This window comes from Heterocephalus glaber, unplaced genomic scaffold (genome assembly GCF_053883595.1).
Source record: "Heterocephalus glaber isolate CG9 unplaced genomic scaffold, H.glaber_assembly_v1.0 deba00001465, whole genome shotgun sequence".
NCBI classification, from domain to species: domain Eukaryota; kingdom Metazoa; phylum Chordata; class Mammalia; order Rodentia; family Bathyergidae; genus Heterocephalus; species Heterocephalus glaber.
Window position 1 is genome coordinate 23,128,192 of NW_028258312.1, and position 23,537 is coordinate 23,151,728.

The following is a 23,537-nucleotide window of genomic DNA, read 5'->3' on the forward strand; positions in this document are numbered from 1 at the left end:
GCCTGGAATATGAAAATATTTATTTATAGAAAGCAATTATTAATAGAGTTTTTAAAAATAGCATTTCAAATTTGGCCATTCATCTTTTCCTTTTCGGTTCTATTAAACTCAGTAGGATATGATTCAGAGCACATGAATCCTTTTCAAAACTGAAAAAAATTTAATGAAAGAAGATATTTCACTGAATAATTACCAGATGTTAAACAGCTTAAACAAAATAATAAAATTAAATTAATGATAAAATTAATAGTTTATAAAAAGTTAAAAAGGAAATACAGGAAATAAATGAGTATACATTAAGAACAGCTATATAGTAATCTTTCTAAAGCATGATCTAAATCTAGAGCTCTTTGCTTTTATGAAATAGCTCCAGAAAGCAAAAATGACTAAAAAAAGAATATTACATAAATACTATGTTATTTGTATCATTAACTTTTATTATAAAATAAAAAATGTATTTCCATAAACCTCTGCCATCTTTGACATTTAAACTTATAAAAAGTACATTAACAAAATTTTATTTGTAGGTAAACTCAGAAAATTCACAGATATTGTCATTTACTTTCTGCATGGCTATGAATCTAATAATCCTTTGTAACATAGAATTGCTCTATTCCACCATAGAACTGTTTTATTCTAGTGAAGTATAAGAGACAAGTGCCCCTACAGATATTCTAATTCCACTGGGCCATGATGGGGATTGGCTTGTCTTGGATATTTCAGCTCATCCTTAACCCAGGGCTCATGAAGTGGAAATATTTTACCCCCAATTTCTTATCATTCTGATTCCACCTTTAAAGCACATTTTACAATTTAGGAATGCTAATATCTTAACCTAAATGAAGCAGAATGGAGCTCTTCTTACCCTTGGTCTGGAGAAGACCATGGTCACCTCCAACCATCCTGGGACCAACAAGATACTGGCTCTTTCCAGGACATATTCTAGGGCACTTATAAAAGCCTGGAGGGGAGATGTCTAAACAGAGGGACAGACAGGCTCAGTTTATGATCTCAGTGCAAAATGATAAAAACTTCCACTCTGAAAAATGGCCCGGGCCAGAGCTGCCATGACACCCTGATAGTTTACGAGAGGTGGGAGGAAGAAAATAACATTCTTCTCACCTTCCCACCTCCTGGATTACCATCCCAGATCCTGCCGGATTGTTGTGGAAAATAAGAAATGACTCCCTTTGGAGCAAGGCATGATTATGACATCTGCAGGAAGGAAGTCCTGTGGCACACACCAGCCAAAGTCAGGTGACCATACTTTCACTTCTTGGCTGGTGTTGCTGAGCATGTAATCCACTTTCATACCTACCAAGAGGGAACACAAGATCAAACATCAGATTTTCCTAAAGTACACTACGTTACTAGGCAAACTGACCAAGGTAAAATATTGTAACACTGCTCAACTTTAAGAACCATTCTGAGAAGTATGGAGATAACCTCTTTTGAACCAGTCCACAGCACCTATATAGAAAAATAAAACAAAGGGAGTTATCTATTTGTAGAAATGCCATCCTGTTTTCTAAACTATCTGTATGATAATGTAGAACTATGTATTATAGGGGGAATTTTTTCTTCAAGATCTTATTAAAAATACAGAGCTTTGTTCTGGGGATATGCGTAACTCAGTGGTAGGATGCTTGTCTAGCATGAGAAAAGCCCCTGGTCCAATTCCCAGCACCTCAAAACAAAGAACAAAACAAAGCAAAAATAAAAAAAAAGATGCCTTGCCCCTCCTCTGTCAAATAACAAGTTGAAATCTTTGGGATTGGAGTTCAGACACATTACTATTATTATTATTTTTGGTACCAGGGATCAAACTCGGGATGTTGCGCTTGCAGGGTAGGCGGCAAAATCACTGAGCTAAATCCCCGGCCTCAGACATGTTATTTTTAACAAGCTCTTCAGGTTATACATCTGAGTTGGAAAGCTGCTCTTGTGGACTTCACACTAAACTGGTAAGACTAAATAATTTTCATTGAAAAAGTTTAAGCTAATCAAGGGTGAAAACATGGAACAACTGGTCAAATTTAATAGCCACTTATCTGAAGGACTGGCAGATCACCAGTGAGATTCGCAATTTACAATACCATCTACGCAGGGAATAATCTTTTAATGAGTCTCATTACCCAGGTGGTAACCCTGATAACATCTCTGCGAAAGAGTGACAGTATCCAAACTTACACGATTTTGTTTATTAACGCAAGTGTTACTTATTGAGTACCAAGTACCTGTGAGGAACTGTGTCAGGCACTAGAATTACAACAAAAAGTTTTTCCCTTTAGGAAGCTTGTAGCGTAATAACATGATTCTTAGACTTCAGTGTGGAATAAGAATTACCACACGAACTTGTCAAGAATGCAAATGTTCAGTATCTGATTATGAATAATAATGTTGTAATTAGGAAGACAGAAAATAAATAGACATTTATAATGGAATTGGTAAGTTTTAGGACAGACATGGAGATGCTATTTGATTACTGATCCAGACCAAGAGGGAACAGTGAAAAATCAGGGATAGTTTTTTCAAAGAAAACTCTAATTCATGAATAAAAAATAAAAGTGTTCTATGTAGAGAAAGGGCAGGTTGGACGGTAGCACTGAATTATGAGAAACTGCAACACTGATGAGGCACTAACTCTCTTGGACTTAGGAGCTGAGGGTAAGGTACAGAGATGAGATAGGATAAATCACCAGAACTCAGCCACGAAGAGGCATGTGTCCTTAGCTAAAGAATTTTAATTTCACCCAGAAAGAAGTGGTCCATCATTGAAGTATTTGAAGTAGGGAGTGACCTCATCAGAACTGGGTTTTAGGAAAAGCAGTTTCTTAGCTCTGAATGAATGGGTCGTGGGAGTCTATGGGTGGAGTAGAGGAGGGAGAATGGGAAGGGCAATTGGAGGGCTGATGTGATATTTAAGGCAGGAGTTGTGCGATGCCTCCTAAATGTAGTGTCACTAGGATGGTGAAAAGGAAAGGGGGAGATGTGAAGTTGGTTGAATGATGCAACCTAGAGAAAAAAAAGCAAGAACTGGGGAGTGCTGGGAGGAAGGGAGACCGCAAGGTGTTATCCAGGGTGGAGTGCACTCACCTCATTGTCTTAGTAATAGTATTTCTCCTTTCAACTGGAGAAGCCTTGCTTTTTGCCATCCTAGTGCTCAGTGCTGTGTACTTTAGGACCCTATATAATTTGTTGAGTGCTTACTATGTTCCGGTCACTGCTGTGATAAATACAGTACATCACTGTAGGAAATGCTGTCAGTGTCCTGCCTGGAACCCCTTGGCCCCTGTGGCCTTGGTTCCTACAAAATATAAAGCTTCCTATTTCAAACCCTGGCTCTTTCTGTGGAAGGACTTTCTCTTCTGTGGGAGTGTGCTTGACCCAGGGTCAGGGCAGGCAAGAAGTGGGAAGGGAGTTCATGGCACCAGGTGGCAATGAGAAGCAGCAGTTGGAGGTGACTACCCTGCTAATCTCCTCAGCCTTAGATGAGGGGTCCATGGGGAGGCTGCTCCCAGCTCCTTGCAGTGGGGATGGACTCACTGACACGGCTGTTACTGAGTTTTCTCCCCTCCCTGTTTCACTTCACCCCCTCTTGTTTCCTGGGCTCACTCCCCAAACTCCTTGCAGCCAAATCCTTGCCTGACAGCCTGCTTTGCAGGAAACCTAAAGGAAGACACCAACACTCATAACAACCAGATGTGGATGGTAAAAGTGACTCCTGTGGGCACTGATGCTTGCAGAGGTTCAGTCTGGTCCAACCACAGCACTCAGCTGGGAAAGGCCGAAGCCTGGACTCAAACTCAGATCCCATGACCTTAATACTGTGCTCTGATGTCAGCCCTGAGTTCCAAGATGCAAACTGGCATCGCCGACTGCCAAGAGGCAGACTGTCTGCGTCTTTTAGGCAACATTGAAACTAAGGCTCTGATTCTAATTATCATAGATGCTGATCCTGAGACTTATGTGCCAGCATATCGTGCCTCTTCTCATGCCCATGATAGGAGGTTGAAAATGAGTCTTGTAGTTTCTTTCTCTTGCTGAGCATAGAATAACTTAGAAGCAGAGCAGGTTACTTCTGTTTTTTTGTTTTGTTTTGTTTGGTACTGGGGATCGAACTCAGGACATTGTGTTCGCAAGGCAGGCGGCAGAACCACTGAGCTAAATCCCTGGCACAGCAGGTTACTTCTGAAGAGGCCAAATGTGATCCTCTAATGGCAAGAAGGGGTATGAGGCATCATCTATTCCCTTCTTTCCCCCTAAATAAGACCCAGCCAGAAAATAATCAGCCTTGAAAGCTAGAAATCAAAAGTGCCAGCTGGGCCTGGGATTTAGCTCAGTGGTTCCACAACCTGCCTCACAAGTGCAAGGTGCCAGGTTGGAGCCCCTGTACCCCCCCAAAAATAAATAAATAAAAGTGCCAGCCCCGGTCAGCCTATCCCGCCTTACCTGCTGCCGCTGCTCTGTGAGGCAGAGGATGGGCCCATTGGGGCTGGCATTTCTGAGTGAGAGCTTTCAGAGCTGATTAGTTCCCAGTAGGTCTTATTTTCGGGGAACCATGTCTTAATCTTCGGCTGTACTTGTCACATTTCACCTCAGCACTTTCTAGGTTTGATTCTAGGCTAAGGATACGATGGGAAAGTGAGTGAGGAAAGGAAAGAGGCAACTGTTGCTTCAGGTTAAGAAAAATATGTCTAGAAATGAGTGGAAATCTTTCTCCTTGCCTGTTTTGCAAATGATCCACACTGAATTACAGAGGAAGACCCCGAGAAGAGAAGCTCCCATCACCAATCAGCTCTGTGAAGCTAAGTAACTCAGGTAAACGCCTCAAGATCTCAGAGGCCCTTTCAGAAGAGGAGTTTCAAATGTGGATGATCTCTGAGTTCCTTCCTACTTCGGACATTTCTGTGGTTCAAGGCCGGAGTGAGTTACTTGGACAAGGACTCTCGGCTTCAAATATGCTAGGCCCCCTTGCCCCTCCCTGCACGGAGTTTGTACTTTCTTAAATTCACGCTTTTCCCTCCGATTCTCCTCCCCTCTGGAATGCTTTCTCTTCTCTCATAAAATTTCAAATCAACTTTTTCAATTCTTTGTCTTCATGATTGCAGAAATAATCGTGGCCTCCTCTGAATCCCTAAGCAATTATTATCACACCACTCATTTGTATGGCACTTAGCATTTATAGCACAAGAAAACTCTGCAAGAGACATTCACGTAGGCGCAGAGTACGGGTTTAATTGCTAGAGAAGTGATTTGGAGAGCAGTTCTCAACATGTGGTGGACAAAATCACATTGAGAATCGCAAATCTAAGACCCCTACTCCCTTCTCTCTCTCTGATCAGACCCACGCTAGCATGTCAGACTCTCCAGGCTGAATGTAATTAGTGCATAAATGCATTAATATACCTATACAGGCCATCGTGCACAAAATGAAGCAATACATTTGCAATAAAACAGTGAGGGAAGGGCTTCAGAGAAAGGAGAGCCTTACTCTTACCTGTAGGGGGCAGCAGTGTCTTGGCTGTGAGAGGAACAGCACAAGCGTTGCTGGATGGTTTTGGTGCTTCAAGAAGAGTAGGAAATTGAAAGTCTTTGTCCTTTGTTCAGAATTTTTAAAGGTTGGCAACAAAATCAGGCACTTTAAACATTTTTCCGCGGGTCTTGCATAGCAGTGGGTTGTCTCTCTGGTCAACTCGTTCTCAGACCGATGCAGTCTGGCTGGCCAGAGACAATGCACTAAGGAAAGGTCCCTAGGCCAGCTTCGTGATCCCAGAAAGTCACTTGTCCATGCATCAGGCCTCGTGCCTGTCATGTCGACCTCACAGGATAGCTGTAAGCAGTATATGAGGAGACACCTAGGAAACATAAAGACAGACCATAGCTCACCGTGCTCCATGAATGTTTGTCCCCCGGTGCCCTACCGTGCTGCAGGCTGGATTTCTACCTTAAACACCTCACCGCCCTTCTCCCCGCAGCGCACGCTCTTCTCCCCTCACCCTCTGAGCTCTAGCTCCTTGGGTAGCATGTCTTTTCAAGTCCTGTGCAAGTTCCTCGATGGTAAAGACTACCCTAGCTTCTCCCTTGCATTAAAAATGTTTTTGTTACGAACCTCAGAGACACACAAATGTAGAATGAGTAGTATTATCTACCCCTGTCACCCTTCATCCTCCACAGGGTCTTACAATGTGGGGCAGACTACTAAGACTATCTCTAAAAGATGAAAATTGTTTGCGTCAAAGCTTTAAAATTTTAGAAATTCCATAGGAGCCAACACTATACAGCTTAGACAAAATACATGAACAAAATTTGGTCATAAAATCATTGTTTGCAGCCTTTATTACTCCATATGTGTGTGTTTGTGTGTGTGCGTGTGCGTGTGTGTATGAAGGCACTGCACCCTCAGCCTCATATGTAGTGAGCATGCTCTCTCCCATGGTGCCACGTGCCAACCCCTTCAACCATTACCATAAATAATAAATGGAGATGGGTGAGAAGGAGAGGATAGACTCATAATTGTGGTGGGTTAGAAGAAGACCTTTCTTCAATTACCAGGGAAACCTGTGAGTTTAAGATGGTTTCTACTCCACAGTTTTCATAATTAGAGAAATGATTTCAAAACACATTCTGCATAAATCTTGGTTAACCCATAGAAACATTGTGATTGTTCTGAAGTCATCTGGCTTCCAACACTAAAATATGCTCTTGTTGGGGTTACCAATTTTGCTGAGTCCCCCTGGGGACTGGCCCCTTGCTTTTCTTGGGTTTCCAGAACATTATTTTTCTCCTGGTTTTCTTTCTACTCTTCTGACCATACCATCTCACATGCCCTGGTTTTGGTCTAACGCCTTTTCATTAGTTTTTAACCTACAATGCCTTTTCTAGTTGATTTTGTCTAGCTACATAACTTCAAAGACTACCTAAATACCACTGACCCTTTTAAATTTGTTCCCAGCCTTCACTTTTCTCTGAAGACCTAGATACTTACACAGAGCTTATTTATCATTTCCACGCAGATGTCTAAAAGACACCAGAAACTTGCTGTTCCTATATTCAGCTCGCTTCCTTTTCCCAAACTCATATTTTTTGTCTTCCATTCTTTCCATCTCTTTAAGTGACATTGCCTTTTCCTAATTGCTCAAACCTAAAAGCTAAGAAAGTCTTGTTGGTTCTTCCAGTTGCAACCTTGTCTGACCTTGGTTATTTTATTCATTCTATTTCTCAGTGATACCTTGCATCTGCTCCTTTCTCCCTTCCCGTGGCTGCCCTCTAGTTTAAGTCACCATCCTTCGGATTCTGCCTCCAAGTCTTTCCTGTGCATCCATTCTGGCCTCACCCCTCCACTCTGGTCTAATTTTCCAAACATTCATTCCCCTCCTTCTTTATTAGCAGAACCATAATTTAGTTTGAGACAGAATTGCTTCAAATTCATGCTTCTAAGGCTCCCTTACAGCTGTAGGTGTCTTATAAATGAGATGAATTATCTCTGTCAATTTTTGCCTTAGTTTTACAAGGACTATTCTTTTCTGCTCCCCCTTATTTTCTTCCCCCATGTGAAAAAATAAGACAATGAAGACCTGAGTTGGAACTAAATGCCTTTATCATTTAGTTTATCATTTAGTGAGGCCTCTCCTGGGTCAAATGGCAATTTTTGAATATTGGAAGACTATTTTCTCATTCTCTTGTGCTATGCACAAAATAACAGTTGCTAACATAAGCTTCTTTCAAGTTTAATCTACCTTGTCAACATTTTCTGCATCACTTCTTCAATCTAGACAATTGGCAAAACAAAAAATTAAGCCCTGATTTGTAGCAGTTGCTGGTATGTGTGGTGTAAATACTCCCAGAATAGCTAATTTCAACCCATCTCTGTGAGATAATGGAATATGCAGTCGCACACTACTCTACAGAATTTCCACAATGCCTACATCCAGCTGATACAAATACATAACGTCAGAAACATAGTTAATAATAAAATGCAGTAAAATAATTAGGAAATCATGAGTTACAAAATTTCTGGAGATTAAAAATTCCTTAATGAGGGCCAGGGATTTAGCTCAGTGGTTTCGCCGCTTGCTGCACAAGCGCAGGGAGCTGAGTTCGATCCCCAGTACAAAAAAAAAAAATTCCTTAATGAGTAAAAAAATGATTAAATGAAAGAAAGAAGGGAGATGTATTAGACAAGATGAATGTCATAAGGAGTAGCAGAAGGAAGTCAAGGGAGGAAAATAGGGAGAAAGAAAAAAGAGTTATTAATGATATCATTAAGAAAAAACTTGGGGAGGGGGCTTGTTATTAATTTCTAGTTTTATGGCTTTGTGGCCAGGTAATAGACAGATCAAAGCACCAAGTCATTGTGACACTCCTGGGGCCCTGTTTATTTAAATATCTTTCTGCAATTTTTAAAGGAATAAAATACAAAGACAGGTTTGCACACACGGACAAAAAGATTTCAAATCCTTGGAGTTGCGGCTCTTGCCAGATCCCGGACTCCACCTGGGCAGCATCCTCTCTATTCCCGGGTCCTGCTGGGAAGTTCCTGCTCCGAGATGCTTTCGTTCCCTCCTTCACTGCTCTTCTCCTCTTGGCCAGCTCTGCACAAGCCTGGGTTCTGAACTCGGCTCCTGGGGGTAGAGGGGTAGAGGGGTCTTCCCTGCCCGCTCCAGCCAAGCAGCTTCTCTTAATTTAGTTCTATCCTTTAATTTTCCTTTATGCTCTTCATAGAAATGTAGTGATTGTCAGTTCTGAAAAGGCATTAATAAATCTATGGTATTTATTTACTTAAATGTGTGATTCAACCTTATGTCAACACGTGCGCGCGCGCGCGCACACACACACACAGAGCACAAAAATGTATTCACAGGGGGACCTCAACTTCCAGAAAAATGGAGTAGGAGTAGGTATACTTTTTCCATTACAACTAAAGACCCTAGGCATAATGGATAAAACAAATCCATGAGGATAGATAAGAAGAAAGCAGAGGAGCTAAGAAGGTGGTGGCTGGCTCCTTGAGTCTGACCTTTTGCTCCACTTGTCATATCCCAGAATAGGGGCTGGAAAAGCCGGCAACCTGAAAATGCCAATGGGCACAGATTTCTCTTTTTTTAAACAAAAGCTCTAGAAAAGATGTGCTCCCTTAAGCCAAAGAACCACATGGGAAAAACTCACAAGGCAGAAAACTTTCTGCAAGTAACCAGTTAAATGCCACTGGACATCACAGGAAAAATGATGGTTTCCTCCTCACCATGCCAGGGAAGACCAGGATGGAGATTTGGGTATAGCTTCACCCTCCCACAGCCCACCCTCCCAAGTCGATAAAATTGTTAATACTCTCAATAATATTATTGTCTCTGCTTCCTTAAACCCTCTTTAAAGCTTGTTGAATTTATTCTTTTTCACTGGGAGGGGGATGGTACACCATAGGGAAACTTGTGCTGGGGGTGTCCCAGAAAGAGTGTATAAAAAAGGCTTCTTAAGGAGTCGCTTTGGTTCAGTCATTTTGAAGAGGGTTTAAGGATACAGAGACAATAGATTTACACACATTATATGCACATGTGCAGGTGTACTTAAAGGATAGTTTTTGAGAAGTATGTTGCTTCAAAGGGATTTTGTATGTAAAAGTTGGATGCATATCATCTCCAAAGCTTCCCAACAAAATTTCCCCAAATGACCTAACCATCAACAATGCTTGCAAAAGCCTTGTCCTGGTATACTTGCCACAGTAAATTTGTATTACCAAACCTAGATCTTTGCAAATCCAATAGGTGAAAATTTGTATCTTGCTGTAGTTTTTTGACATTCATCTTATTTTTAAAGTTCAGCAAGTCATGTGTTTAAAGCTATTTGTAGATCTCTTTAAGTGTGGCTTCTTGTCAAATGGTTTAGGTTCTATTATACTACACATACATATTATATGTCATGATAACAACATATAATATGTTTAAATTACATGGTGAAAGTAATCTTGTATCTTATGATTTCACATAATATCCTACTGAATGTTGCTTGCGGGGTTTGTTACATAATCTGGAACATATTATATATTTCCTCATCCTACCCTATGAAAGCTCTGACTGTGATTACTGGCTTCTTTCACCTGTATTTACAAAGTTTGCCTTTAGGGTAACATTCAGATATTAACTGTTCAAGGCTTAAACGCTTTTTGAGAGTCTCCGTTTTCTTTCAGTCACCAGTTCTGACCCTCGACTCCAAAGGAGACACTTTTCTCTTCTTTCCGATTTACTGTCTGTTTAATAATCTAAAGTTCCTTTGCTTCTCCACAGACTCTTCTCCCTCTTCCCTCTCTCCTCTTCCCTCCCTGCTTCTACCCTTCTCCCCCCTTCCACTCATCTCTAAGCTGCTGCCACAGCAATCACGTTTCATAATTAGACTCCCCAATTTGGGGAGGAAAGAGAAGACTTTCTCAGGAACATTATGGTTTATTAAACTAAAAGAACCATTATTTCGCTCCTGCTCTTGATGTTGTCTTGATGTTGTATGTAGGTGGTAGCTAAAAATAGCCCTATTAATATTCTCCTCTATATTGTATTCACTAGCATGTTTAGTGCCTCATTACTAATGAGAATTCATCAAAAAATAATGTAAAATTCTTTGTTTCTGATGGTTGTAATAAGAGCACCATTTGAGTTCAAAGACATTTTATGAATCTACAAATATGCATATCTAAACACAACCTGCTTGATTATAAGAAACATAAAGCCAGACAAAGAAGAGAGGCTATGAAATTTCTTTTTCTTTAGCCAAAGCTCACAGAAGCAAGTTTCAGATTCATTGCTTGCTACTCAATATTCTGATTTGAAGAACAGCACTAAGATTAATGTCATTTTCAGTTTTATGCAGTGCTTCATAGGAAAGCACACAGTAGGGTGACTACAGATACTGATAATGTACTGTGTATTTCAAAAAGGTAGAAGAAAGGAGTTTGAATGTTTTTGTTATAAAAATAGTAAATGTTTAAGGAGATAGATATGTTTGATCTGATTTAAATACGGCACAATGTTTTCATGTACTGAAATATCACATGGCACCCCACAAATATGTACAACTTTTTAAATGTTTGCATGTATCAAAGAAGAAGATAAATTAAACTTAAATAAATAACTCAAAGGCCAGAAGGTTTCATTTTTAAGTGGTAAACAGCCTCTTAATGCTGATTTATAGGCCCTACTTTGTTTTTGTTATATTTGTCAGCATACTCTGGTCCTAAGTTTTGCTCTTTCTAGTCAGTAGTACTGGAGTCTACCTGCATTTCCTGTTGGAAGCCTGAAGGGGTATCATCCTAGACTTTACTATGACCAGCCACATTGCCTTCGTTCTGGGCAAAAGAGGCCCCTGCTCAGGGCGCCATGCTTTTGCACCCACTCTGGTCTTAAGCTGCACCCTGTCACTCGAGGTAAGGAGTCTCCAGTTATAAGGAGATACTCTCACTCAGATCCCACATTCATTCTTTCTGCCTCCAAACACTTGGAACCCCAGAATTTTCTGCCCCAATGGCTCTGAGCCACTTCTAGTTCTTTTGTGCATATGTTCCATGCCATAGGAGAGTACATTTCTGTATTAGGAAGCTTTTCTGTTGCTGGGACAAAATACCTGACATATACAACTTCAAGGAGAAAAGGTTTGATTTGAGCTTGTAGTCATAGAGGTTTCAAGCCATGGTTGTTGACTCCAAGGCAGAAACATCATGGCAGAGGAAAGCTATTTATCTTCTGGGTGGCCAGAAGCAGAGAGAGAGAGAGAGAGAGAGAGAAACAAGAGAGTAAGAGAGAGGGGATGGGATTGGGAACAAGATACATGCTCCAACCTCCCCCCTCCCCTGGGACCTACTGCCTTCAGCTGGGCCCCATGTTCTAGGAAGTCCAGCTATGAACTTGATGAAGTCAGCACCCTCAGAATCCACCTCTAACAAGCCCCAATATACTAGTCTCTTAGGACATTTCATATTTAAGCCATATCAACCCATTGGGCCAGGAGTGATCGAGGGCGAGAATGAGCTTCGAGTTGCAGAGTGGAGCATCCACACCTGTTCGCTAGAGGCGTCACGGTGCGCTTCACAGGTGGGAGATGGGAGAGGAGGCAGGGTTGTTCTAGGTCTTCTCTCCTCACCAGGATCCCGTGTGGAGCTCCAGGGAGCTGAGAATTCTAACTTCAAAGCTGGTCTTCGCGTCATTATAAGCTGTGTTTGTTAAAGGCACATAGAATATATTTTACCCAATGATTTCCTGGCTTGATTTAGAAACTTTACCTTTTTACATGTATTTTGGTCCTCATCGGCACTAAACCTCACAGATGACAGGGAGTGCCTGTTGATGGGGTTCCTTAAGTCTTCATTCAAACTTATTCACTGTCGGGTTGGGGATTTAGCTCAGTGGTTCCGGTGCCTGCCTCGCAAGAGCAAGGTTCCGAGCTCGATCCCTGGTACCAAAAAACAAAACAAATAAAAGATTATTCATTGTTTTCCCACAACTTTGTGTGTGTGGCAGTTTTCAGCAACTTTGATCCATTTTATTTATTTCTTTATTTCTTTATTTCTTTATTTAATTTTTTTTTTTTTTTTGGTACCGGGGATCGCACTGGGGTCCTTGCGCTTGCGACCTTTGATCCATTTTAAAGGAGAGTTAAACAATAGCCCATTAAACCTTGACAGCAACTCTGTGAAATAAGTGTACTTCCCACTACAGACAGGGCTGAGGAAAGTTCACAAGCAGCTTGCTCAGGGTTTCATTCCCAGGTGACGCTGTGCGGAACTTGGCTTCTTGCAGCTCTCTCTGCACCTCTCGCCATTTTTCTGCCACATCTGCCGCTGACTTTCAGTAGCTGCATCTTCATTTTCCTCCTTTGTTAAAAATGTTGAGGCCAGGTACAGCGAAAGTTTTCACGTTATCTTCTATCTCACTGTCTCTTAGTTTCCTCACCTCATCTTCTCTCTCTTAGTTTATGAGGTGGTTTCCTTCTTTTTATTTAGATACACCTTCCATTTTTCCCTCAGACATCTGTCTTTATCAACTTTCTCTTCTCTCTGACTTTCTTCTTCAACCACCACCTCCCACTAATTTCTTCTCCCCTGATAAATCATTCAAGCTCTAAAGGAATCTGAAAAACATTTTTCTTCGAATCCCTGATGCTCTTCCTATTTCTTTGGTTTTCTCCTTTTCTTCACATCAAATTTCTTAAAAGATAAATTTATTTTCACCACGCAGTTAGTACTGATCCCTTTATGCTACTGACCAGGGATGGCAAAACTTTTAGAACTTTCCCTGATAACAGCCTGCTGTAGCACATGTGCCATAGATTTTCCACCACTGATTAAACTATTCTCCCTAATTCTACAAAGAAAAATACAAAGGCCCATTGATAGGTTAATACTCTTTGATGGATAATCTACTTGATAAAATTCATAAAATGTACTAATCTTGACATGAAATGATTTTTACACGTGTACCCATCCAGCTAACCACCATGCAGATCAAGAAAGAGAACTTCTCCAACCTCCATGTAGTTCCTCTCTGGTCCTTTTCAGCCACCCACCACTACTATCTCCATCCCTGCCTGCCCAAATCTGATTCCTGTAAACTTTTATTAGTTCTGCCTGTTCTTTACATGCTTTACATACGTGGACTCATATACTACATTCTTATTTGTGTGTAACTTTTCTTATCTGATTTATTTCAGGTGAAGTAATATCCACAACCCACAACTAAGTAGATGTTCTATTTTTTTATTACCTGTATTTTTCCATTGTATGACTATATTGAAATTTTTTTCTTCATTTACCTGGGTTGTTTCCAGGTTGGAGATATTACAAATAAAGCTGAAATGAACAGTTTTGTGAAAGTTTTTTTTTGAGGATATAGTATTCTCTTAGGTATATACCTAGGAGTGAAATCACTGCATCATAATGTAAATGAGTTATTAATGCTAGACAGTTTACAAAATGGTTGTATCATTTTACATGCAGACTAGAAGTACTAGAAAATTTACCTATATTCTGGCTACCATTTGATAGTGTTAGTCTTTAAAACTTTTTATTTATTTTTAGCCATGTTGGCACATGTACAATATTAATTTTGGTTTTAACTTGTGTTTTTCTGATAACTGATGATAAACACTTTTTTCATATGTTCATTGGCCACCTAGCCACTTTTATAAAGTGTCTACAAATATTTTGTTCATCATTCTTGTTCAGAGTTTTAGCTATTTAATAATTGATTTGTAATGGTTTGTTACATACATATGTTGTACATTTTTTCTTCCAGTCTGTGGTTTGCCATTTCACATGTCTAATGGTGTTTTTGATTAGCAGAAATTATAAATTTCAATGTGTAATCAATCTTTAACTTTACATTAGTGCTTTTTAAGTCTTGTTTAAGAACTTTTGTCTGCCCCCAAAGTCACAAAGATGTTCTGTTTTTCCAGATGCTTTACAGTTTTTTCTTTCATCTACCAGTCTGTGATCCATCCAGTAATGATATTGTTCAAGATAGAGAAAGCATAAGAAGGATTTTGTAGGACAATGATTTTTGTTTTGGTAGCTCATGCTCTATGGAAGTAGGAGTGCATGACCACACAGAAAAATGTAGGTTTAGAGAGTAAGGATGGAGTGCAGGAGATAAAATAGCTGAAGGATTTTGAGGTCTTTAGCATATTAGGGAAACTTAAGAGGTTAGAGTATCTAACGATAGTATGAAATTATTAAGGATGCTAATTCTGACAAAGAAAAACATTTAGTGAATGGATTAAAAACATTTAGTGAAAAGCAGCCAGCAGGGCAATTGGAGGAGTAAGTGGTTCAGGTGCAGACGTGATTCTGGGGACAAGTGGGATGGGAACTGAAAAGGAGCAATTGAATTTAGCAGGTAACAAGTCCTTGGTAACCTAGTAAAACCATTTCCAGTGGAGAAGAAAGGGCACAAGTTAGATTTGCTGTTGGGTTGGGAGAAAATATGATGTAAGGAAATGGATGCTGGAAATATAGATTAGTGTCTCCTAGAGTTTGAGTCTAAAATCTAAGTCAGATCATCATAATAGCTTAAAGCCTCATAATGTTTTTCCATTTCACTTGGAATAAAATTCACCATCACATCATTGTCTACTGGGCTCCATATGCTTAGGACTCTGCTTATCATTATGACTTCTTGTGCCATTTTACCACTCTTGCGCTTGAAACACCTAATTCTTCCTCTTTGAGTGTGCTGATCTTTCTCCCACTGGAGGGCCTTTGCCTCTGCCGTTTCCCTCTCCAGACATGCTCTCCCTCCAGATCTTTGCAGGGCTAATTGGGACCGAAATGCCCTATTGCTCAGATTTGTCTTAGGATCAGAGGTAGCACATTCTGGGGCCCACATGTTCCTATGTACCTCAGCCTTCTCTTCTGCACCTCACTTGGCCTTGGGCTGTGTCCAGCCAATGTTGGGCATAGTTCTAGGTGGCCGGTGCGGGTAGCAGAGCTCTACCCGTCCTGTGCAGGACTCCTCTGAAGGGCAAGTTTTGATCTGGAGCTCTTCACTGGCCTGAGACTTTGTCAAAATTGTGCTGCACTTCTAAGTTCCTCCTCCCCAACCCCCCCTTCCTGCTCTGGTTTCTCACATTTCAGAACTACACGGAGGTTGTCCTTTCTTCTTCTGCTTGCTACACTTTTGTTTTTTACAGGTGTTTCTTAGTCTCTTTTATGACTAATTCTACCTTGTCATCGAGACCTCAGAAGACCTGAACTGACACAGTTGGCAATCATTTAATATTTCAGCCTAAATGTCACTTTGTCAACAACCTCCCAGATCTATAGTACTCAACTCCTGATTACCTCCCATCTCTTCCCCCTTATTTTCTTTATAAAATTTGTCATTGTACCTTTGATTTTTTTAACTTTTTCACATGCTATTTTAAAGTAAATTACAGTTTGAACATTTCACCTTGAAACACTCCAGTTTGCATCTCTAAAAAAGAAGCACATTTTCATACATGGACAAAAATATTATTAGATTGCCTGACAAAATTAATAATAATTTCTTTTTATCATTGAATTCCTCATTCATATTCAAATTCCCTCAATTATCTTCAGAATGCCTTCTGTAGCTGCTTTGTCCATACCAGTATCTAAACCAGGAGATGGCATTTTATCTGGTTGTTACATTCCTCAGGTCTCTTTAATATAGGTCAGTCCTATTATTCCTGCATTGACTTGTTAAATGTTTTACTATCTGGACATATCCAATTGTTGCCTTGTAGTGTCTTTCTATTTTAATGGTTCCTTTATATTTATATTTCTGTCATCCCAAAGTGAAACTCTGTACTCATCCCCCATTCCCCTACAATCCACATTCCCCATGATTCTTCCTCCCTCTATGAATCTTCCTATTCTAGGTACTTCACGTAAGTGGAATCACATAAAATATTTCCTTTAGTGTCTGGCTTTTTTCACTTAACACAATGTTTTCAAAGTTCACCCATGTTGTAGCATGTATAAGGATTGGATGTTATAAGGCCTAATAACATCCCATTATATGCATGCACTGTATTTTGTTTATCCATTCATGTCTCATTGGACATATGGATTGTTTCCACATTTTGGCTATTGTGAATAACGTTACTGTGAACACAGATATACAACCATGTTTGGGTCCTTGCTTCCATTTCTTTTGGAAGTATTATACCCAGATATATACCCAGAAGTATTATTATTTTAGGAATCATCATACTATTTTCTGTGGTGGCTCTATTTTCCATCCCCTTCTGCAGAACACAAAAGTTCCAATTTTCCCACATCCTCATTAACTCTTGTAATTTTGTTTTTATACCTGTTATTGTTTTAAACTGACAATTGTGCAAATTTATGAGGTACTGTGTGATGTTTTGATACAAATATACATGGTATAATGATTGAGTCAGGATAAATAGCATATCCATCTTCTCAAACATTTATCATTTCTTTGTGGTACAACATCTGAAACCTTCTTTTCTAGCTATTGAGAAATACACAACACACTATTGTTACAGTCACCATACTGTGCAATCTTTCACCAGAATTTATTCCTGGCATTAATTAGGACTTAGAACCTTTTGACTGGGGTCTCCCTGCTCATTTCACCCTAACCTCAGCCTAAGGTAATCCACTTCCATGAGATGAACTACAGCAGCCATTTTTTGAGCATTTTGCCTCTAAATTATACTCATTGTGATTTTGATTTTCCTTTCCCTAACGATTTGTGATATTAAGCATCTTTTCATGTACTTATTATCTGCATATCTTTGGAGACATGTCTATTCAGGTCCTTTGCTTATTGGGTTGTTTTGTTTTTGTTGTTAAGTTACAGGATTTTTACACCTTCTTAATCCTTGATCACATACATAATTTGCAAATACTTTTTGCCATTCTTCCATGCGGATTGCCTTTTCACTCTCTTGGTATATCTTTCCACATACCAAGGTTTTTAGATTTGATAAAGTCCTCTTTTTAAATTTTTTCTTTTGTTGCTTGTAATTTTGGTGTCACAACTGAAGAATCATTGTCACAGAATATCTCTATTGCCCTTTCCTCTGCCTTTCACTGTTTCTCTCTAGAATACTTGATTATACTGGTTGATTTAAAAACATAGACATTTTACATCTTTGTATACTGTGCCAAATTTATCATGCTTTTATGGGTTCTCACCTTGGTAATTATGCTGAGAAAGTCTTTCTTGATCCAATTGTATGTTCTTGTAGTATGTTTTTTTACAGTCTTTTAATTTGTCTTCAGTGTATTTTGACACAAGATCTGCAGTGTGTGTCTAACTTTATCTTCTCAATGGAGTGAAGAATACATTTGTCCAAATGAAATTTTCCTTCAATTTCGCATGTTTATCAAGGTAGTTCATGAACATGATATATTAAGTGCAGAAAGGCAGTGTCTACCTGCTTCATCCCTTTTCATTTGTCATTTCAACTGTGAAACAGTTGTGGGAACAAAATAAGGAATACATAAAGTTCATCTGTCATGTACCATTGCTGAGTTTCTGCAGCAAAAAGATATATCGGAGCAAAAAAAAAAAAAGTAAAACATGACAACATGAAGGTAGGAAACATGAGTAATGATGGGTTTACCCTAGGAATCCAGTGAAGCAACAGGGCTGCCAAGCTCAGTGGTGTGTGCCTGTAATTCCCAGCTATTCAGGAGGCTGAGGCAAGAGGACCCTGAATGTAAGGCTAGCCTGGCCAATATGGTGAGACCTCATCTCAAAAGGAATAGGAAATCAGTGTCCCATTTCCCAGAGGTAACCAGTTTCAAGCACTGTTAAAAAGACAGACTTTACTTTCAGAGTAGTTTTATGCTCACAGCAAGACTGAGCAGAAAATAGAGTTCACACACATGCACAGCCCCCGCCACTACCAACATCTTGCACTTGAAAGGTATATTTATTACAACCGGTAAATCTACATGGATGCATTTTTATCACCTGACATCCATCATTCACATTAGGATTCACTTATTTTTATTAGTACATAATGACCACACTTATTGTGGGGAGTTGGCACATATGCATACTTCTTTTTGCTTCTTCTAACACTCTCCTCGCTCCCTGCTCCATCTCGACTCCCTTCCCACTTGCAAAAGCTCTATCTTTGTAAAAATTTTCCTCCCTCCCTTTTCCCTCCTCTCCCTTCCTACTCCTCCATCTTGTTACCCTTCCCAATTGAAAAATATCTCCCTGCTTCCTATTACCTATCCTTTATTTTGGGTTTCTCATATAAGAGAAACCATGCTATATGTAGGCTTGATTTCACTTACTATTATGTCTTAAAGGTGCATCCTACTCGGCCATAAAGAGGGACTCATTCCTGATGTCACACATTGTGTGGTTTCTGATAAATGTGTCATGACATCTATCCACCACTATAGCACCACACGGAACAGCTTCACTGCCCTTGAGCTGTGTCTCTCCTAGCCAGTTCTCCTTTTCTCCAGTTCCAGTCATTTGCGGATCTTCTCACGGCCTCCAGTGTCTGCCTATTCCAGAATGTCACACAGTTGGAATCATATGATATGTAGGCTTTTCAGAGTGGCTTCTTTCCCTTTCACACTGACATTTGCATTGCTTTCTTGTCTTCTTATGGCTTGATAGCTATTTCTAAAGCTGAATATATTCCATTGTCTGGATGTACCAGTTCATCGATCCATTCACCTACTGAAGAACATCTTGGTCGCTTCCAAGCTTTGGCAATTATGAATAAAGCTGCTATGAAGACCTTTTCATTTTCCTTATTTCTAAGAAATCCACTGATTTTCTTTAAAATAAGTCCTCCATTTCATTTTAAAAAATCTGAGTCTCTAAAACTGGGCTACCTCTTTGTGTGCTAATCCAATGCATCTGTCACATTCTTGTTCTCTTTTATTCTGTCAGTTGCTTGTGTTTTAGGTAGAATCGTCCAGGGGAAAGACTATGAGACAGATGAGGTTGACGAGGAGGCCTTAGAAACAAGATCTGTGAGAGACTGAAAGAACGGGAAGGAGTTGAACAGTGCTGAGCTTAAAACAAAAGCCTCCAACAACTGTATGAGGAGCTCCGAAGATAGAAAGGCCTTGAAGAGTTCCCCTGAGTTGAGAAAGGAGACCTAGCCTTTCCCTTCTATACTGACCAGGCTTTGAATATGTCCTGCCCTAGGGAGGATGCATAATGTTGTCCAAGGAAACTACCTTTGGTTAAAGAGAAATTTCCCAGGAATTGAACTGCAAGTTTTCAACAGCCAAGACTCTTGGATGCTAGAGGACTAAACTTCCTGATTCTGAAGGAAATAGTGGTAGGTCCAGTATTGCATTCACTACAGCCAATCCTGCATTATTTTGTTTTATATAATTTAAAAACCATGATATTCTAATTTTTTTCAAGGGTTTTCTAATTACCTTATTTTTTTTTCTTTCACAAATACTGTCATATGTCATTGAAAGCATTCACCACCTCTTTACCCACTTCATCTATTGCCTGGGACTGATCCAGTTTTTGTTTTTGGTTTTTTTCCTTGAAAACATCCCTTCAGGTATCCATCCACATATTTTGATCAATTGCTTTTGGTTTATCTTCCCATTTCTCTTTTCACTGACTTATCAAGTGTATCAGTTTCTACTGCTGCCATAACAAGTCACCACAAGTTGACTATCTTAAAACAACATCCATTTATTATCTCACCTTTCTCCAGGTCGGATGCCTGGGTGCCGTGGCTTCTTAAAGCAAAAGTTTTCACTTACTTTTGGCTCTGTCTCAGGGCTTTCTATTCTGACAGTATATTTTAATATCCTAGAGAAAGTATTAGAATATCCCAGAGAAAGTACTGTAATTCTTTCACAATTTTGTAAGTTATTTTTATTGGTATTCTTGAAATAATCTTTAGCGTAATTTTGTTAAATCCAATAGAAATAAGAGTTTAAATTTTGATTGCACTGAATTCACAATTTAGAATATAATCAATATTTTTATAATACTGAATCTTCCCATCAAAGAGTAAAGCTTCTCTGAACTTCTTCAAATACCATGTACTTTAATAGAATTTTGTGATTTTCTACCTATTGATTGTATAAATGTCCTGTTAAATTTACTTCTAGAGTTCATATTGCTATTGGTAGTTGTATTATATATAATGACTGATTTTGCAATTTTTATTAATTTTGCATGCCTCCTAGTCAGGTACTTTACTGAATTTTAAAAAATCATTTCCACTAGGTTCTTTGATTCTTCTGCATTTTCCCAAGTAGTCATACATCTATAAATAATGTTAATTTGATGATTTTTCTTATCTTATTCCATCATTGACAATTTCAAGGATAACATTAATAACTGTTTTAATGATATCTGTGGCTGAGCTGCTAATCTCATATTTAGTAACAGATGATTTGACCTAAGTTGTAGTAGTTTTCCAGCTAAATTTCTTTCCTTGGTCTACCTTGCAGCAAGTCGTCACATAACTAGTTGTCACTAATTAAACATAAATAGTGATGTATGTAACTTCCCTATAATTTCTTTAAGAGGGTATTATATTGAAAACATTGACAGTTCCAAAGTTATCTGTCAACAAAATGAGCACAAACATCTCATGAAATTCTAGTGTTTCAGAAACCAGGTTTGAGAAACATTAGTATTTCAAGTATGTTGTTCATGTTTTTTATAAAAAGTACTTTCAATATCTGCTGTTAATAAATACCTTTATAGGAATAGGTGTTTGAATATTATTCATTGCCTTTTTGAAACTGAGGTAATCTTCATCTAGAATTTTGAGGGGGGAAGGGGAAAAAAAGATGTGGGATGTATCATGTACAGGTGCAAATTCCCTATGATGAATGTTATCATTATGTATGCTAAAATGTACCAATAAATGTTTTGCTATTAAGAAAAAAACTGTGAGAGACAATAAAACAAATAGGACAGTATCAAATTGATGTTGCTGAAATCTAAGATTTTTGGCCAAATGTTCACAAATGAACATCAAATACAAACCAGACATTGCAGAATACAAAGGTGAGTGACACGCCGATCCTGTCATCACTAACTTTACTTCCAGAGTTTTTAAAATGCTTTTGTCAGGATGCTGAGGGTTGTGTGAGCTTAAAAAAAAAAAAGCCAAATAATCTCCATCATTTTCTGTGCTTTAAGATTAAAGCAAGAATTAGCTCTTCAAAAATTTAAAAAATGGAGCCGGGGATTTAGTTCAGTGGTGCAGTGCCTGCCTTGTAAGTGCAAGGTCCTGAGTTCAATCCCTGGCACCGCCAAAAAAAAAAAAAAAAAAAAGAAAGAAATTTAAAAAACTCACTTAGAAATCTGAGTGGGTCAGATATTTTTTGAGAGCACAAAACTTTGGTATGTTTTTTTTTTTCAGTCAGTGTAGAGTTATAGACCAAATTCACTTTTCTTTTTAAAGTTCTCTTTTCTTTGAAAAGTATTATGTACTTTCAGCATGAAATTATAAATTTTAATAATTTTTAATTCTCTCTCTCTTTTTTTTTTTTGGTACCGGGGATCGAACTCTGGTCCTTGTGCTTGTGCAGCAGGCGGCGAAACCACTGAGCTAAATCCCCAGCCCTGAATTTTAATAATTTTTAAACTACCAACTTTCAATGGCAATGTTCCCTTTCTTATTACACTTCCCCAAAATTTGTGGATTTTATTGGTATTGCTAAGAACTAGTTTATAAAAGTATATTTACCAATATATTAATATCTCTTTAAACATTGTTTTCTAATTGCTGTTTTTTATTCTCCCACAATTTGTTACTAATTTAAAAGTTGATTTTGCCCTTTATGTCTAACACCTTCAAATACATAAATGCAGTTTATTTTCATCCTTTCTTATTTAATTAAAATAATTTTCCTCTAAAGTCTGGTCTTTATTTTAATAAATAAAATTTAATTTTAATAGTTTTTCAATGTCATTACGTTCTAGTGTGCTGCAATCTTTAGACTGAAAAGTGATTCACGAGGTACTTCAAAATTTAGTTTTCTACTTTTTGGGGGGTCTACTCCACAGGTATCGTGAAGTATATTCTATTTTACGATCTTCACTTGCCCAAATTCAAGTCATTCTTCCAGGTCTAATATATATGCCACTTCCTTCCAGAAGCCCCTATCTAGATGTTATTCTTTCCGCTAATCCTTTCTATACATCCGCTATAGTTTTTTCTATCCATCTTGCCCTCTTCAAATTCCCACCCTCAGGCTATTTCATTCACGCATAAGAGCTATGCCGGTTATCTCAATACTTCATAAGTCTTTCACAGCAAGACTGCACTCTGCGCAACAAATAATTAATTTACTGAGCACCTATGCATGAGGGGTTTTAAGAGGCCCAAGGAAGAGCGTTAAATGGAGGAGAGAATCCTGGCTTTCAAGAAACTCAGTCTAGTAGGTGAGAGGTGCAACACACGTAGAAGTATTAATTACCCAAGGTCACTTGGTGTGCAGTAAAGATAAATCACGTGCAACTGGAAAATAAGGGGAAGGAGAGGAAACCTTCACCGTAAATAGCTAATGATCCAACCCAGGACTAACCCAAGGCTATAGCAGCCCATTGCACCAGCCTTACGAGCACTTGAATAGTTTGTAAAGGGGAAAATGCACGTTTTCACTTCCAGAAATCAGAACGGAGAAAGCCGCATTTAAGCCTGCATTTTAAACAAGCTCCCCAAGCACACAGGCATCCTAAGTTTGCCATCAAGGCAGATTCACGTTTCGCATACCTCGCTCCCCAGGTACTACTTCCTTCCCGCAAGAGCAGGTGAGCCCGCAGTCAGACCCTCTCCCGCCCTCGGAGCGTCGCCCCAGCCCGGGCCGCTCGCCCACCACCTGCAGCAGCTTCTCCGCGCCTGCCACCCACTCTCCCACTCAGGGACCCACAGGCCGGCCGCGCAAAGCATTAGGGGAAAAAGCATCTGGCCAATCTAACGGGCCGAAGGGGCAGCAGGGGAGACAGGCAGAAAGAGTTCTTTGATTGACGTGGAATTTGACCAATGAACACAGAGGACTAGTGAAGCATTTGCCCGAAGGGACAGAACATTGG

General features: G+C 39.3%; 1 long non-coding RNA gene across 1 annotated transcript; it reads right to left on the reverse strand.

Annotated features, from left to right (window-relative positions):
- Nucleotides 1-479: 479 nt before the first annotated feature.
- Nucleotides 480-23,479, reverse strand: LOC147826609 (uncharacterized). The gene is made up of 4 exons (XR_015438970.1): nucleotides 23,218-23,479; nucleotides 12,266-12,435; nucleotides 5,501-5,858; nucleotides 480-1,314 (listed from the first exon to the last, which is right to left on the reverse strand). It is a non-coding gene; the product is annotated as an uncharacterized LOC147826609 (long non-coding RNA).
- Nucleotides 23,480-23,537: the final 58 nt, after the last annotated feature.